This window comes from Myzus persicae, unplaced genomic scaffold, assembly GCF_001856785.1.
Source record: "Myzus persicae strain clone G006 unplaced genomic scaffold, MPER_G0061.0, whole genome shotgun sequence".
Taxonomy (NCBI): domain Eukaryota; kingdom Metazoa; phylum Arthropoda; class Insecta; order Hemiptera; family Aphididae; genus Myzus; species Myzus persicae.
Window position 1 is genome coordinate 58,598 of NW_019104077.1, and position 20,054 is coordinate 78,651.

Genomic DNA, 20,054 nt, shown 5'->3' on the forward strand with positions numbered 1-20,054 from the left:
AAGTTGTTGACATTAATGTATAAAACTGAAAACACCCATCACCGTATATTATATTATAATATTTTTCCGGACTTATGATCGTTATAAGTTATTTATTAATATTATATTATATGATTGCAAAGACTTACTGCGATGGCCAACAGGAACACGGGAAATCCAATAACGGTGAAATCCATTTTTTGTCGATCAACCCGCATATTGTAATCGTCAACAAGCTCCACTATCGTTGAGATCCTATGCAACCGAATTAATTTCTAGGAGGGTGTACAATATTTTTATGGATACGAATAATAATAATACATTTTTCGTAACAAACTGGCCAAGCAAATCAACAAAACTTTATAGATTAATATAGTATAATATATCAATGTCATCATTATTTTATCGACCGGCGCCTGTACGAGAGAGAGAGAGACATACACGTCTCACACAAAACGTCATTATCGTCCATTTACGCGTGGCTTAACTACAAGACAATTAAATTCTCATCGGGAATACAAGCGAGGTTGTTTCAGAGGCCGAAATAAATATCAAATTCCAAAATATATATTTATGTGCAGCTGATAGTGCAGCGATGTATGCCACTTGCATATTTTAAAAAGGAAATGCACGAATTTGTAATGGAAAATTAAGGAATAATCGACATTGATTATTATTGTGATATCGCGAAGAAGAAAAATATAGGTCTGGTTAAAAAACTAATTATATATAGTAGTTATATTACCACCAGAGATAAATCGCGTCGTCTGCTCTATAATAATATTGTTGGACATCACTACACCAGTGATGAACGCATAGTATAATATAAGGTACGAACGCCAGGCGTTACTCCGTGTCACGGCTGTCCGGATGAAAAGGGCATAACCGTTGGGTGATTTACGATACGTAAATAATAAATCATAACATCACAAACGCGGACTTTGAGCACTGTATGAACGTTTGCGTATAAATGTTTACGGGGGAAAGGAATTCTTAGCTTATTATAATACATGGCGCGATTTTTATTGATCTATTGAATTTATTCAGATTTTACTATACGGCCAAATAGTATACGTCATATAAATATATAATATTATCATCTGCAAAGTATTCTGTCTGAGAAAGCAGTGACCGATGCCAATACAATATACGAAATAATACGATTATGACACATTGCACTGCAATGTTCGAGTGATAATAAAAATATGCATACACTGGTAAATTAATTTACAACTCAAATCTCAAAGCAGATTCGGGTTTATAAAAATAAACTTAATTCTCAAACATACTGATAATAATTGAGTAGTTTATTATAGTTAAAATAAAATATCAAAAAACTAACCATAATATAGTTTTTAGAACCGGATAAAAATAAAAATATTTAATCTATAAAGATATATACAAGACATTTTTTACTAAAAGCCAACATAAAGTCATTAGCATAAGAAGGCATGCATCCAATTTTTTTTTTAAAATAATAATTGCTGTTTTGATGGAAAACGTGTACGCATCTAATCAATCATAAAAACGTATGGGATAGGGGTTGACACAATTGAAATTCGAACATAAATATTTTTTATTAATATTTTATATTTTCATTAAGACTTCTTCACGAAACTATAATATATTTATGTTATATTATGATGTAATGATGATTTACAACAATATTTTACAAAATGTTTGGTATGATTTAAAAATTTAAATTACTACCCAATATAAAATCAATTAGACACTTTAACTTAACTTTGTAAAAAAAATAGAAGTCGAGTTATTCTCAATAATTATGTTAGAGTATAAAAAAACGTCTTTTTTTAAATTAAACTACAAGTCAAAATAGTTTAGAAATTATGAAATCATCCTTATAAGATATTGTACAATGTATATTATTACGACATAAATAGAATTTTTGATGTCGTAATTAAAAATTCTAATTTTATTTCAAAATTTAAAACATCCATTTTTATTTAACTATGGAACCATGGGGAATCGAATTTCGAACCTTTACACTGTATTCGAGTAGAAGGTAATTCTGAACTATAATATTTTTTATTGATTAATTCACCATGAAAACGAATGAACTATTAACAAGTAATAGACTCTAAAAAAATAATTTATACCTACACTCTACACATACCTAATTCAAATTCTAAACTACGACAAAAAAAGTTTTGTTTAAATATTAAATATTAAATTAAAATCGTTGTACTCGTAAAAATACTTTGAGCTATAAAACTTATATAATTCACATGATGCATTGAATAAAAAGATTTTGTCCTAAATCGTATATTGCAGTATAAGCATCGTTATCAATAACAGTATGTGCCTACATAAGTATAACTTGAATAATATTGTAAATTTGTAAATACAAAAGATAAAACTAAAAAATGTGTAGTTACCTTTTCATAAAACATTTTTCTTAATGTCGGTGTTCACTGTTCAGTTATACCTAATCATACATTTGACAAACATAAGCCGTCCAATAATGGGCATTGATAATTTCAAATGAAAAATCAGATAAAAAAAAAATACAAAACAAAAATGAAAACATACCCGTTTACATGACTATTAACTACATATACCAAGTTATAAAAATATGGATGTGTAATAAAAATGTTATGTATATTTCGTTTACAGTACGGGATTTATACAGCCATAATAATAAATCTATATGAATTATGAACAGTAAACATATTATTATTTTTTTAATATTTAGCTCTAACTCGACCTAGCTATATTTACTTGCGATCATATTAACGATGATAAGTTTATGGGAATCGAGACATGCCTGTACGAGTACCTGTTTAAAATATTTAAGTTTCACTTACGATATAAATAATATATTGTGGCCAATTTGTTACGAAAAATAATAATATTATGAAAAGTAAAACTTTATACCACTTTGAATTCGTATATGATTAAATTCGTATGTTTGTTTGCATAAATTATTACCGACGGTAACACTCACGCGAGCATCGAACCGCGTACTGTTTACAGAATCCCATTGATAGACCGCTGCGTGCCCCTTAAATCTTTCTACGTTGCGGTGCGCATGCGTGTAGCGATCAGGTGAAAATTTTTTTTCTAAAGCATCGGGAGCTAATTTTGTTAACAAACCAATACAAATATTCGAATAGTAGGAAACTGAATATATTAAAAATAACAATCCGTCAATTTGCTTAATGTAAATTCTTAAATATTAATTTAAGCGTAAAAAATTAGTTTTGTTTTCTGCGAGGCAGAAAATATTATACCTATTAAATGATATATAAAATATGGTATATGTAATATGTATATTTTAATTTTTTAACCCATCGACTAATTATTTATATAATACCCAATACCCATACATCATACAATATATTTTTTACCGAATTACCATTATAAGATATTATGTTATACAATGTAACAAGTGAAATTAATATCATTTTTTTGTTTGAATAAGAAATACGCTTATGAAATTAGGAACAAAATATCTTAGCTCAATACTATTTAAACCATCACTGCTATTTGTTACTACTACGCTTACACTCATTATTACTTGAAGTTATCTTATAATGTACCTAATATTACCCATTATGTGGTACTTTCTAAAATGAAACAATTAGATTTTGTCTAGATTTAGTTACATTGGCCATTTAGTGTTCAAAATTAATGTAACTTAAAATACATTTCTAATTATTAAAACTAATAGCTGATCATAAATAACTCAAGTTATAGTTAATCGTTTTTTAAGCTATGTTTTGAGTAAAAAATAAATTCTAATCCAAAATGAATTTTAAATAAACTACTTAGGTGTATAATTAAAACTTTATACGGAGCACTATAATCACTAAGGCTATGGCTTAAGTAATTTATGGACCATTGTAAAATAGACAAGCTGGAAAGTCATCTTCAATTTAAGTCAAACAACATATTATGTATTAATATTATATAAAAATACGCATTAATACATAATACATGCATAAACACGAAATAATTTTGATCACAGCATTCACAACTACCTACGCATTGACGCTTCAATGAAAACGGTTTTTTCAGCTCCATCATCATTAAGTTAATAAGAATTACACTGTTAAATATGTAGGACGTGAATATTATTAGGGTCCTACAAAAATAATTATTTATAATGGAAAATATCTGCGTTATATAGTGAGATTTAAATTTATTTGAACTAAATCATGTATATAGTAAACACAAGCGGTTCAAGTGAAATGACTGAATATTGAGGAATGCATTGGTTTTACGGTGAACTTTTTTGGGGATAGAATGAATGATCAGTTTTATGTAACACCTTAAGAACTCAAGTCGGAAAGTCTGGGTTTATTTTGGTACTATTATTTCCCCATTACATGAGAAAACACGCAGAAGAAATAAAAGTAAATATTAAGTATACGGTTTTGAAATAAAAATTAGCAAACGCGAATTTTGACGAGCTTCCGTCAAGTTAGTTTTTTATTGCTATATCCATAGGTTCATATTCGAATTTTGAACTAAATATTAAATTGTTTTAAGCAATCCAATTACTCTCCAAAAACAGTAAATAATAAAACACAAAGCAGTGTATATAACTTTGTAAACATAAAATATAAATATTGATAACGATAAAAAAGCGAAAACATTAAATTATATTTCTTTTGTATACAATCTTGAATACAATAGATATTGTTCCAGATATAATATCTCTTAGGATATAATATAATCGAACCGGTAGGTATCTATAGACGCAAGGGAAAAAATGGTATCGAATGAGTTTATTGTTTATAAAAACTGAACGCAGGGCGTTTTATTTGAGATATTTTTCAAGATTATTTAGATAAAGTAATATAACATTATTAAATAATTAACGAGATTAAACAGAGCACCGCGATAACATTGAATTTTAAATAATACTTGCACAACCAATATATTAATTAGAGTGTTAGTCCGAATTTTCTAAAACGATAATCAAGACTGGTTTCACGATTGAAAAATTATAATATATTTTCCACGTGGAGATGTCAACACTCCTCAATAACAGCCAAGCGGTAATTACATGTGAGCGCCAAATAAATAATGACCACTACATGATAATATCATTATCATTATCATTATTATTATTATTACTATTTATTATAATAATATAATATAGGTTGTGACGTCACGGCGCACCGAACCATTGGCAACGAATGGCCCGGGGTAGATGCGATGAGGATAACGAGTATTATGACGGAGCCTGTCAATTACACGGTTGAGCATTATATATTGTATTTTAATCCACATTGTAAATGTTAATAATTATTATTACGGCCACCGAACGACGATATCGATTATTATCAAGTAGTTACCTTATACCGGCTGTTTAGTTAGCCACTATGATATAAGGATTCTGACCGGTGCGTAAAGGTATAGGCATAGGCGGATATTGAGGGGGGAGGCTTTAAACCATCCAGAACGTAATCAAGCCCCCTCGGAATAGGTTTTAGTACCGCTACTTCACTAACAACATGCATGCGATAGTGTGATACAAAAAAAAATTAGAGGCTATCAATAGTTTATTTATTTATATTCCTATACTACCGAAATGTCCGAAATACATATTTGGTGCCTTGGATAGAATAAAGTAGTAGCAGCGACTAGCAAATTGGTCGAAGCGTCGGAAAATTTGTGTACACGCTATCGGATAAGCTAAAAGTGTTGGGCCCCCCACGGATGTGACCGATTGTGCGCTTATGAAGGTAGGTATAATATTATGGATGAGTTTTAGATGATTTTATTACGATAGTGTTTACTGTACGGATCGCTAGACGGCCGCGTGCAGATTTCGTGCCAGACAGTCTTCCGAAAACTATGTAGGTACTTACGACTTTTAAATATTTTAAGTCCGAGTTGACGAACAACAGGTATATCCTGCAATGCGTTAAATTATAAATATTATTAATGTTGAATAAAAAAACGTATAGACTCGATCAAATTTATTCTCGTATACCGTCAATGCAGCTTATTATAATACGCATTTTTAACCGATGACCGTGAAGTAAAAAAAAATGATCCACTCCGTAATAAATCGTATACAAAACAGATTGGATAAATATTATATATATTAGCTATTTAGTGGATTAATAAATACACTAGGTCTGGTTTTGGATAATGAAAATAGAACGGCGTCTTGGCCCACGCAAAAATCTATTGGTATTAATTCATTTTTCCCGCCCAAAAGCCATGACGTCAGAAGATGAAAAAAATCATTTGAAAATAGACCACGCTAATAAAATATCCATCTACTTTATTGCACTTTTATGGTATTATATATTATTATTGAAGTGTACAAGTGCATAAACGATAAATAGTTGAGTGGTGATAATAATTAACAATGCTATGCGTAATGCGTATAGGAGGTATACCTATAAAGAACACGTACACTGTTAAATGCCAAATGGTTTAAACGATATACAGATGCATGCATATATTTTTTAACAATATTGTTTCATGAATTGAGTAGCATGAAATTCAAATACATAAGTAATTTGAATTTAATAAAAAAAATTTAATTTAACATAGTGACTTTACTATACCTCATTTGTTTTATCAGCGACCTAAGTGTGCAGTTTACGAATAAAAAATTATAAATTTCATTAGTACAGATATGCTCGTATACATACAATTTGATCTTATTGGTGATATTGAATACATTTGATTCATAGACACGAAGAGATACTACTCTATAGTACATACCTATGGATCAACTATATTTATCTCAATCAATGATGCATTGTGTATTCGTGTATATAGCTGTATTGGTACTTTTCTGGTTAATCAAAGTCCCCAAGTCTCCGAGTTCACGATAGATACAGATGAATAACGAGTATAAATATACAAATAGGTATGTAAGTTGGCTGTATATTCTGGCTGACATTGACTGCTTTACATATTAGCGAGTTACATCATTCAATTGTTTACTGTATATAATCTATAACTTATTTTAGAAAAAAAAAGCATGACATCACTATTTCAAATAAACCAATGCTGATCTAAATATACATTGTTCTAAAATGTAGGAGTTATCAATTTATATAGTCTTGAAAGATCAATCAGTCATAAAAATAAGCAATATATTATTATTTATCATAAGTATGATGCAAACAAGTTTTGACTTGAAATTCTCACTACTCAACTATAGGTACTTAACTACTGTATAAACTAAAACCAGTCAATCTTCATAATAACATCCATGGACATTAAAACCATTTCATTCTAGTACACTATCTATGTAGTATGTAGAAGTAGAGTTTTGAATTGTTTATGGAAATTGATTTCAACCACATATATAGTAAATTATCTATTGCCGTGCCGTTTGTAGTAGGTATTGGCGCCACAAAACACTCTTCAACAACAACTATAGGCACTAGCATAGAATTAAATTTCTACCTTGTTAGAAAGCAATACTAACAAAAGTCTTGATTAATATTTTACGATATTTTCAGATACCGACTTAGGCATTAATTCAAATTTAAGACAAATCCTACGATAGTCTAAATAATAAATATGTATACACATACGCAATACCTATATAGGGATCAAACTTTACACTATAGTGTTTATGTAGTTTTTTTATAAAATGTATTTGTTATTTTTGGTGTGCATACAATATAATTCCATACTTTTTAAACTCTAATATCTATTAAATATCATAATATACTAACAAAATTTATGTCGAATATAGATTAGCTAAATTACCTAACATCGTCCGGTAAACATTAAAAAATATAAAATACAGCACTCGACGTACTTCGGTTTGAGTGTTAGTAAAATAACTTCTTGAGCAAACCAGTTTTTGTTTACCTCAACTGGGAAAATAAGGAACAACATTTTTTAACACTGACTACTCATTGGTTCCGTAGAACCTTTTTTTTTAAAGACACTGTGAAAATTGGACAGACGGGCACTGGTAGATTCCCATTTCATCGTTTTAATTTAGGGGGATAAGAGTTGGGTCTATAAAACTATGCTTACAACGTGTTCCATAATGCGTTCTATACATCTAAAACAAAACGCAAGAAGATTTGCTAAGTGGTTTCCACAACCAACTCATGACAAAAATAATAACTTAGGACCGAAAATCCCCTCTTCTATATTATAATATAGGGTCATGAATAACCACAGATAAGTAAATTAGTAAGTTTGTTCTTTTATATAATATACAGTGCAACACTGAAACTCCGGACACTCTCTGCAATTTTGTCCACTGTTCAAGGTGTTCATTATTTAAAGAGTTCAGTTTGTAGAAGTTCCTTAGATACATATAAGTTATAATATACAAAAGTTATATCAAATATGATACTGATATCTCCAATGCGATAAGTGCCTAATATTGAGTTTTTAAAATAAAATTTATTTTATTTTTGGTGTGCATGACATTAGACAAATTGATGTTTTTGATAGCTGTAAGTATACGATTTTTATCGATTATTGATTAATTATTTTTAGTGCGAGAAGCTAGTATACTAGACTAAAATTTAAGAAGATCATATTAAATTAATATACCAGACGCAACTAGTCCAAATGAGCTATAAATTATAATATTATATTTAGTATAATATACTACACCCTTTTCGTGGACGAAATTTACCCTATACGCAACTTATCCACCAACATTTATGTGGGTGCAACAAGTAGACCATCAAAACATTAATTAACTAAATAATTAATTGAGTTTCCTTTCTAACGGTTTCCTATCAAATCATTATAAACCTTATTTCATAAATAAATACCAAGAATAGAGCAAAAAAAATTCAATAAAAATATAATATATCTATTGTTCATTAGATTTAGTTAAATAATTATTATTTCAAATATGACGATATTATTTAAGTGTTTTTTCGTAAACTGATATTAATCATCAGCACAACAATTATTATTTAATATAAAAATAATTTCATAATCTGCGGTATACGTCTTATGTTTCTGTAAAAATAATTTCGATTGAATAAAACACACGGAAAACACACACGTGTTCCATAACCCTACAGTCCCAAAACCCTACAGTACCACAACCTACAGCTAATGGCCTCAGTTGCCGAAGCTTAAAAATAATAAAAAAAAAAACACACGATAGCTTAAAAAATGAATCTTTAATATTGCTATATTATTATGCACCTACCTATACCATTAACTAGATATATAGAAAAACTATTACCTGTAACACCTGTACGCATTGAATATGAAATAATTCTAAAATGTTGATTCAATTATTAAAACTACTAACTCAAAATAAATTTATGTGATAACACACCTTCTTATAAGTTGAATATGTTATTATATTTATCATAATATGTACAATGTACCTATATCATACAGCATACAATAATATGCATAGTACCTACCTGGATACCTATATGCAATTAGTATATTATATAATATACATGGTTTATGATACAAATTACAAGTTACAAAATGTACCAATTATAGTTCGCAATTTTTGACTCTGGTTTTATACGCAAAATATTATTTTAATACAGCCTGTGGACATAATTGTATAGGAGTAAAAATGTATAACTTTGAAATATCAAACTAGGTACCTACTTACTTGTCGAAAGCCGTAAATGCATAAATTATGTATGATATTTACATCATTATATTAATATAAATCCCCAAAATAATGTCATGTTATATTGAACGAGAAAAATTACTAACAGTGTACATTGCACAGTCGTTATCACAAGAGCATTTAATAAATAGTATTCAAGTGTACATGATGGGTAGGTACACCATAATATTGTACGGAATTTACGGATAAATGTCAAAAGTGTAAAAATGATATCATAAAATTAACTTGTCATTGTGCGACGTGTCCCAACTAACAGGATTAGGTGTATTATTGTATTTTAGATTCTGAGCAAGTAAGTAAAGTATTGGTATTATAATATTACATTTCTTTTTTTTATTTAGAAAATATTATATCTTTTATCTCTGTGAGTGGAACTGCTTCAAAAAAGTTTTATGTGATATTGTAATACAATTTTGATTTTCTATGACAATAAAACCGTTCACTACAATATTAATCATAATATGTTATTTTATTACTTTTTAGTTCAAAATATAGTTCTCATAAAAAAAAGTAAAAAAGGTAAAGTTCTCAACAGTAAAAATTAGATTTGCCGTATATAAATATAGTGTTATGGACTTAATAAGAGATAGATATAACTTATATAAAACCAATATTTTCAATAACATCGAAATATGTAAGATTTATTTAAAAGAGTACTGAGTTAAAAAATTCACCCAGTATATATTGTAGGTATATAATAATTAATAACAATATTTATTATACCGATTTTAGTATTCAAGTATAGGTATCTTAAATTATGAATTCCACATGATGTCGTCTTGGGTTACCTATTTAAAAAATACATTACAATGAAATAATAGTAATAATAAATATCTGCCGCACGCATTAACTGAAAAACAAAGGAATTAACATAAACGAGTTAAAAGTTTTAAGACAACCGATATTCTGATGTATAAAAAATGTAAAAAAAGATCGAGGATAAGCCACAGACAATGTTCAATACACAGCGTTTTTATGAGAAGGAGAACAGTACCTATAACCTATGTCGACAAAAAGTCGAAATCATTATCACGCGAAATGTATTTTACATGTCCGACGAAATGTTTTTCACCGCCGCCGGGCCTAGCTTAATAGCTCTATTAACTGCGACTACACAAAAACCGATCGCCAGCGATATCTTAATTTCTTCAAAGATATCATCTGGGTGGGGATTGAAAAAACACTACTAGTCTGGAAGCTATTTCGTTCCGGGGTACCAATTACGATCACTGGTGATAAGATGTTTTTGTTTTTTCGTATGTACTGCGTGAGATACAACGACCAAAATGCTTATGAGATTTTTGTCTCGGAACACATTGACAGTAGTGTATGTGTGCTCAGAACGATCCATATAGAAACTTAAAGTATCATAGGTATGTGTGTTCGGGAGAATTAATCCTCGGAAAAAAATGCGTTCAGCGTTCACTAAATCCGCCGTTAAGTACGATAGACACTGATCTCGTGACATTCGAGCAGTAGGTATATGTATTTTTTGGACTGGATTATGTTAAACGTTATTATTAATGTGTCCACTTTGTTTTGCATTTCCATACAGTCATAACTAACATAATATGCACGTCAATCATTCGAATATTTTGTTTTAAAATAAGTCATATACAATATGATGGTTTCTTTTGAAATGTATAGGCCTAGAAAATTCGTTTCTTGCATGTGAAAAGCTTTAGTAAAATACATCGTATTATATTATGATAAATAAATGCTGCTATACAGTATTCATCATGATATATATATTTTATGTTTATTATAAAAGAATAAGAGTAACGATAGAATTAAGAGCAGTAAAGTTGGAAGAAAAGGGAGGGAAAGGGAGGGAAAGAGTTAGGAGACTGGGCCTGTTAAAAACAATTAACATCTAGTCTGGAGGCTGGAGCAGGCAGCTGTCTTGGTAGAATTTGAAATCTATTAATTATTATCGATGAATATAGATACATTATAATACACGTATTAAAAGTTAAGACCATACACGTATTATCCAAAGACCGAAAGACAAGATAGTTTTTGTAACAATTGACTGAGATAACACTATATTGTATAAGTAGGTACTTACGTAAATTATTGTATTACTACAACTTCAATAATATACTGTACATATTTGACTCTATAAAATCTGTAATTAAAGATCGACTTTCTGACACATGATAAATAAAAGTTTTGACTTTTTAGAACAAAGTATCATCTTTGTATAATTAGAATACAAAAACGGAAATACCTGAAATATGGTAAAGTCTCTTATATTTGCTTACTCTATAATTTTCGAAAACCTAAACATGGTAATGGGGATCGTAATATGACATGAGCTAACGTGAGTATCAAATGATGAAAGTTTAAGTAACAGACAAGAATTACTATACTATATGGAAGAATATCCTCCAAACACTTCTAACATAAAATACAGAGGTATTCGTAATTATTTTGAAGCATTTTTCTTTCTTCTGCTAGTTGAGAGGGGGAGTAGAAAACGAATGCGTGGAAAGGTCCATAAACAGTTTGTGGCTGCAGTGACCCCTAGACGAAGTCCCGAATACGAACCAGCAGGTGTGCGCGCATAACGGAAGGCATATAAAAATATACAATGTGCCTATATGCGGCGTACGAATTGCACGGCTGATGGTCTCGATAGTCAATACTACAATGAGATATTTTGTTTTTTTCCCCGAACCGTTCTAAAAAGTGTGCACGCCTAGTTTTCCGGATATTAAAACCATTTAATACACGACCGGTTCGCATGAGGTTACAAGCGCGCGTGTGTATCCATCATCGGCCGAAATATAATATGTATGTACACAATGTGGTTATAATGGGAACGCAAACAGCCGCTCTATAAAAGTGCGTTCAATAACGTTTCCGCGCTATTGAACCGGACGCAAATCGATAGGTGTATAACATAGATATAATGATACCACCAATGTACATTACAGCTGTACAATCTAGTAAAACGATTATTATAGGATTTGCAATTGTGCTACGATAATATAATATGAGCAGTGCAGTAGGTACTTAGCCCGATTGCAGCTGATTACGATATAACGATGACCCGAAATCCTCCAACGCTCAAGAACATCGACAAACCAGCTCTGTATAACAATATTGGAACCCCCTAATTATTAGGGTCTGATAAATAACCCCCGAAAAATAACCCCAGTGATTTAGATACTCTGCAAAAACAACCCCGTGATCAAATAACCACGAACATAAATAACCCTAAAATAATAACCATGTGTACTTAACACAATATATGCACGAGATTTCAATGACAGTCTATGCATGATTAAAAAACAAACAATTTTATTCATAATACATTTGCATTAAAACGACAATAATATTATATAAACGAAAAAACAAATTTCATAATAAATTTGTATGGATATGTCAATAATATAAGAATAAAAAAACTATTTTCATATTTTCACACCTACTATGTACAGCGGACCAAGCTCTTTTTTATATGGGGTTATATTTACTGGAGTTCTTTCGTAATGTAATTTTTTGGGCGATTTTTTTTCGTGGATGTTTTTTTTGAGGTGCCGTAATATCGTAAACATCGTGATAATTTTGACTGTAAACACTCATTATCTCGAAACGCAGCATAAACATTTTTGGAAATATTTTCTTTTAAAACAAACAAAACCGTTAATGAAAAAAATATATTTTTATATTTTCATCGTTATTATTTTTACTTTTTTGAATGACAAGATACATTTTCAATTTGATATTCCGAAGCAAAATATTTTTTGAATATTTCAATGTATTATAAAAATCGAAGTTTTAACGGTTGCTTCAAGTTTAGAAGAGCAGAGTAAAGTGGTACAGAAACAGGCACTCCGCAAAATGCTCTTCAACTATTGTAGTATACTCAGCTCATCTAAACTTGAAATGCCTGTATAAGTAATTAACCACTCGATTGAAATTCCTTTTTTATGTAAGGGGTGACTAATGGTACTCTACTCGGTTATTTTTCATGTTGAAACAATTTTATTTACATATTTTATTAGCCAATTAATATACTACCGGGCTCCCGCCTTTGTACAAAACGAACCCTCGACAAAGTGCTGAGAGCCTCAGGAAATCTGCTAGGCAACACAGCTCAAACTGTTCACCACAACTTTATTAACAGACTTATTGCGTCTTTGAACAATATAGGTGGTCACCGTGTGACTGACGTAAAAATAAAATGGCAAGGTATTATATTTGACTATAATAAAATATGCAAATAAAATTGTTTCAACTTCAAAAATAAGTAAGTACTGCAGCTTGTTCAAACATCATCTTTTTTCCGTCGACCACTCCGTATTTAAATTCTCAGAATATGAAATGAAAAATTTGTAGGTATAGGTAAAAACTTAAAAAAGATAAGAAACAGTGAAAAATGTATTACCTGTTATTTCTTTTCATAATGACTTAAAATTATCTTAAACAAATATTTCCAAAAACATTTAAACAAATATTACTCTGCGGGCCGCCGCCATTAAAATAATAAGAACGCATGCTTAACCATGCAAAACGTTCGCATGCCGTTGCCCGTTAGAATATCTAATCTTTACCGCGCGACAGATGAGCAATGTGTATACTTTTTTATGAGTAAAAAGATAAAACAATAACGGTGAATCATAGTCTTTGTGAAAATTTTACGGTGATTTTACTCGACTTAATGTTCTGCTTTTTTTTTCTAGGTTTCCGAAAAACGATTTTATATTATATATAATAATAATATTACCTATCTATATGTTTCATTTTTTTACAGCTTTGGAATAATTAAATAACCATGAGGACCGGCATGAGGTACATAATATTACATAGATCCGGCGATGATGATTATGATTGGTTGTGATCGAGAGAAATATTAAACATTTTTTTTTTTACATTGAATATATTTAAACTGAAATCTGTTTAAAAAAAATAAGATACGGATCTACACATATGCTAATTATATTCGACAGCAATATTTTTCTTTAGAGTTATAAATATACCGTGGTTAATCTCTTAATAAAAAAATATTAAACACGTACAAACATCTAGGTAGTGACGATCATTAAAAAGTATTGCCAATAATTTGTTATATTTAGCAATATTCAAACCTAGGCCTTAATTTCAAAAATATCAACAATGATAATAATAATAATATCTATAGTATTTGTATTATTTAAGTAACTTTTTGAATCATATATTATTATTTATTGGATATACACAATATGGTTATGATTATTTCCAATGTATCAGAGTTATTCTACCAGGTAACAAAATATTTAAAGGTAATAATATTTTAATGAGCTCCTTAATATTTAAATTCATCACTGTTGACATACTGCAACCAGCATCGATACAGGTGATACTTTGGTATCATACTTGGTGATCATTTCGATACTTCAAAATTCAAATCATAAAATGTATTAAAAAATAAATAATAATATTAATTTTCAAATGAGACAACAAAATAAGCTCGACAACATGTAATATGGTATAACAATTGTAATGCATAGGCATTCCATACATTATAATATGTACTGCATAACTACTGAAATCTTAAAATACTGAACTATAAAAGTATTTATTTTGTTAAAATATATTTAAATATAACAATAGTATAGTCTTCAAATGTGACTCCTTCTGTTAATACATGGTACTCAACAAAAAGTCAGCAAAAAATGAAATATTAATAAAGTCCCATCAAGTAAAGTAAGTATATAATAACATGTATAGCTCAAAACAGTCCATAAATGGAAAATACAAAATATGGCTATTATTTATTTTTGTTATTTATTTATCAGCACATAAATAAACGAAAAATAGAACAAATGTAACAAATGCAATATTTTTCAAGCTGCAAAATTCTACCTACTGGCTACTAATCTAACACGCATATTCTCAGAAGTCAAATTTACTTATCAGTTATCATACATAGCTAAACTTTAAACTTAAGACAATAAAAAACAAATTATCAAAACAAGATCACTTATGGAAATCTAACTCAAGTAGATACTTACAACACATATAGGAAACATAATACTATGTAAAACCATACAAGTCAAATAAAGTCCACCTAAAACATATTATAACTGTGTACGAGTTATATTTTATTCAATGGTATATATAAATAGGTATACCTATTAAATATAGTGTTTTACATAATTATTTCAAAACGACTCAACAACCTATTCACAAATACACACACCCATCAAATATGTAAACTACAAATATAATATAATAAAGTATCGTACACATTAGCGATCGCCTTTTACAATTCATAATTAGTATAATATTATATAAGTTATAAAATATAATATATTTATTGTAACCTACGCACAATATGTGTGTTACGCAATGTTTTACATTATATTCTAACAATAGGTCTCATCAACGGATCAAATACCTCTGACAAAATGCGACCTATAATTATTTCGCATCGTCGTGAGTCTTACTCTTCTTATTCTAAACGAGGTTAACTTGTAAATTAAGCAATATCAATCATCTACTGACACTCCTTTGTTATGATCGATGGGTACTACTGGAAGCATGCCAGAATATGATCACAGTAATTCAAAAAAAAAAAATGTAGATACCTATATTTTTATTTTATTTTCAGTTTACGAACACGTCTATTTCAAAAATCTAAGCTCCATTACATACGTATTAAACTTCGAAAAATAATCTCTACAAAATGACCCCAAGATAAAATATCATAATATCATATATCTACGAAAATAAAAAAACACTTCAAGAATCCATCGATGGTACATTAAAGTTTATTCACTACCCAAAAATGTGTCCATACAAAAATCACTTTTAAAAAACAAAATATATGCCATACCAGACTCTGAATCTAAAATAGAAAAAGATAGGAAAGATAAAAAAAAATTATAAACAATACGTATTGCCTTCCAGACATCTAATAAAAGTATGATAAATATTTTTTTACTAGATGAAAATAACTCGGCTATTTTATCTGCAATCTTTCATTGCCTGAAGTAATAATTCTAGAAACTTCAATAAAATTATAGAAAGTCATATTACACACAATATTTGCATTTATTTTAAATATATTAAACTGCCTCTATGTATAGAATAGTGTGGTTGCATTGTTACTGACTTAAAGTCTTAATTAATTCTTAATACACGACATTGTTTACCACTACTATGGGTACTTAAGTATTACTCAAAATAAGACGTTATTCACAAAAACATGATTGATAAATAAAAAGTTATTTATAATTTTTTTTTAAATTAAAAATATTTCCATTAACATAAACAAAGTCAACTACCTATACATTATTGAATACGATACTATTCAGTTGAAAGCTTAAACTTGATGATATTGTTTTAACAGTGACTACAAGTACTAAGTACATCAAAAAATGTTAAATATTAAATTTTGTTCCTAAATTACTTATTATAATAGTATCTAAGTAAATGGTTGCATACAATTATTTATTAGGACATTTTTAGCCATGCGATGAAAATAAATAATTTGATGTAAACATTACAACAATAACCAGGGCAACCCTAAACGCGACATGCCCACTTAATAATTATGTATGAAAAAAAAACAATTGTAAATGTCAACAGATTGTCCAAAGAAAAATGTTCTCCGTATCTGTATTGAATATTATACCGTTTTTGACTTGCCGCGTTATTTCCTTTTCAATAACTTTAGACGAAAGTCCACTGAATAACGAAGACTTTCAATCATTGCAGAATCACACGGACTACCTAGAAACATTGATAGTTGACGAGCATGCTATTACTGTAAATACAATCCGAATACTATTGTTTTTTGGATACGTAATGTTGTTGTTCGTCATAATTTACGTTTGTCAAAAGACTCACAAGAATCGGTCAAGTGTATGTATAAGTAGCTTATACAAGAACACCAACACAGTTACATGGTGAACCACAATTTACATACGTTATAAAATATATAACGTATAATACCTATAGATTTGATAGATTTGTAATAAATTAACGTATGTAAAAAAAAAGAAAAAAATGTTAATATTTGTGACACTATTTTAATCGATCGATTATATTAATATTATAGCTAATAATTTTTACGAAACGTGTGCTTTATGCCTATATAGATACCTACATAAAATGCTTGACATATTTTTTTTGCCACGTAACAAAACACAGATCATATTTCTTTATTCAAATTATTTATTTTTCAATCTAAATGGCAAATAGCCGAGGACTTAGCAACCTAGATTACAATATTAATTAAGGTACCGCATATAATAGGTTTCATGTCATGATAATAATACGTATATGACATATCTACCTCTAGATTGATTAATTTCTAGACAAATGCATAATTTGTTCACAGAACTCTGAGCTGTTTCCTCGCATTGATAATAATACATAACACTCGTATAAGCTACTGGTCCACACTGTATAGTGACTTGTTTATAAAACATCATATTCCAGTAGAGTACACAATTTTGTTTCGAAATAAGTGTGCATATACCTACATAAAACAAGTTGCGTGCCTCTTATGGAGTTACAGAGAGACGTAACTATTATTTATGTTAACTGATCCTTGAAATTAAATATTTATACGATCACTTCAAGTCATTAAATATTAGCATACAATAATCGACAAAACAACTTTAGGCTTACGTATTTCAAAAATTATACCTCAAGTCGTTATTTTTACCACATTACTATAGGTCCAACTACAAATAGTCAAAGTGTTTTCAACACGTATCTATATGTAAGTAAATTACAATATTATATACATTTATGATTAAAATGCAACGAAATAGATATTTTATGATCATAATATCAGTATAATATTCAACAGCACACCCCTCTGAAATTTAGTCAGCATTACACGTGTGCAACATGTGTTGCGGAACTACTACTGTCTGTGGCGCTACGGCTACGCATTAATTTACTTTGAACGAACATTTTAATCAAATGACTATAATATAGTACATATTGTACATTAAAAAAATTGTATAAAAGCATAGAAGAGAAGTGTCGGTTCATAAAAATAAAATAAATTTATTAAAATACAACTGCTTAGTTTGGTTAGCTCGTAATATTATTTTGTAGAAAACAACAGAAACGAGAGCTAGTCGAGGCAACCGCCCAAAAGTAAGTATAATATGCGTGCTGTATGTAATTACGCGGTTCCATGTTCACACCTATGTAGCCATGGATCATTAAAAACATTACACTATACACTATTATTTACAAGCCGGTTGTCGATCAACCGTTTACTAAAGCATTTTAAAAGTATTTCTCTCATCATTTACTATCAATAATAGACATTAATTTTATTTTGATCTCATTGCAAAGCACCACTATCGTAAAAACCATAAACGATGAAAACCAATCCAGTTTTTTTCAAGTATTCAATGACCTCATAATATTTATTTAATAAAATAATACAAGTATTTGATCAACAGGTTTACTAAACTAAAACTCAAAACTCAAGTATGATTAAGTTTATAGCTTAATGATTTATTGAAATCTATAATAAACCGTAAAAAAAATCTTCCAAAATTATTAATATTTTTATAGCTATGCTTTTATTTTGTGAACCACTCAAGTAAGTCAGTAGTTCCAAGCATGTGAATACTTAAAATACATATTTACTGAATATTTTATGATTTGGTTTATAGTTTCAATACCTATATAGGCTATAGGTACTCACGACATACAGTTTATTATAAAAGCATATACATAAAGTAAAAACATTAAATAATTGAACAGCTTATAAAAACATTTTTTCTCAAATTTCCATAGTAGGTATACGTAATTATTATTTTATAAAGAATCCAATTCACGAATAATAGTTAAGAGATTTTAAATATTATAAAAAAAAACCACGGTGAAATTGTATACAAAAATATGTCTACAAGTAACCAATAATACTATGTATTCTTATTTCTCTAGAACATTATATGTAAAACATTAGAAATTTAAACTATAAACAATATGAAAATAACTCAGTCATGCGCAAAAGCTTTTGTGGTCCACGACTGAGACATAATCAGAACTAATCTGATGATTGTAGGCGGTACCAGGGTAATTAGTTGCTCAGTCATCGTCTATAAATTAAATGATTCCCAGCACGTTCTCTGGGGTGAAAAGGTGTTTCATATCCCGGAGGGAAAATATTATACTAGACACCTTATTTTCCTAAGTAATATAATAACATAATAATATCTAAAACACCGCCGCTCAAGATGGTACATACTACACACATTAATGTGGGTACAATCCGTTAAATATAGTCTACAAACGATTTAGAAAATACCGACTATATAGCTTATAATACGCTTCACGACTCACGATTAGTACAATAATATTCTGGTTAATTAATGATCTCAGAAAAATATGACAGTCTTACTAATCACTGAAAATTGAGTGTTTAGTTAATTTTTATGACGGCTTAATAAAAAATATTCTAAGTATACAGTACCGTGGTATCCTACAGATTGGTAATTACTTTATAGTTTAAAGTATGAAACCT

At 29.2% G+C, this 20,054-nt stretch overlaps 1 protein-coding gene across 3 annotated transcripts in view; it reads right to left on the reverse strand.

Annotated features, from left to right (window-relative positions):
- The window catches only part of LOC111038392 (thrombospondin type-1 domain-containing protein 4-like), a 64,959-nt gene that overhangs the window by 17,075 nt on the left and 27,830 nt on the right, over positions 1-20,054 (reverse strand). The gene's annotated exons all lie outside the window — the stretch shown is intronic.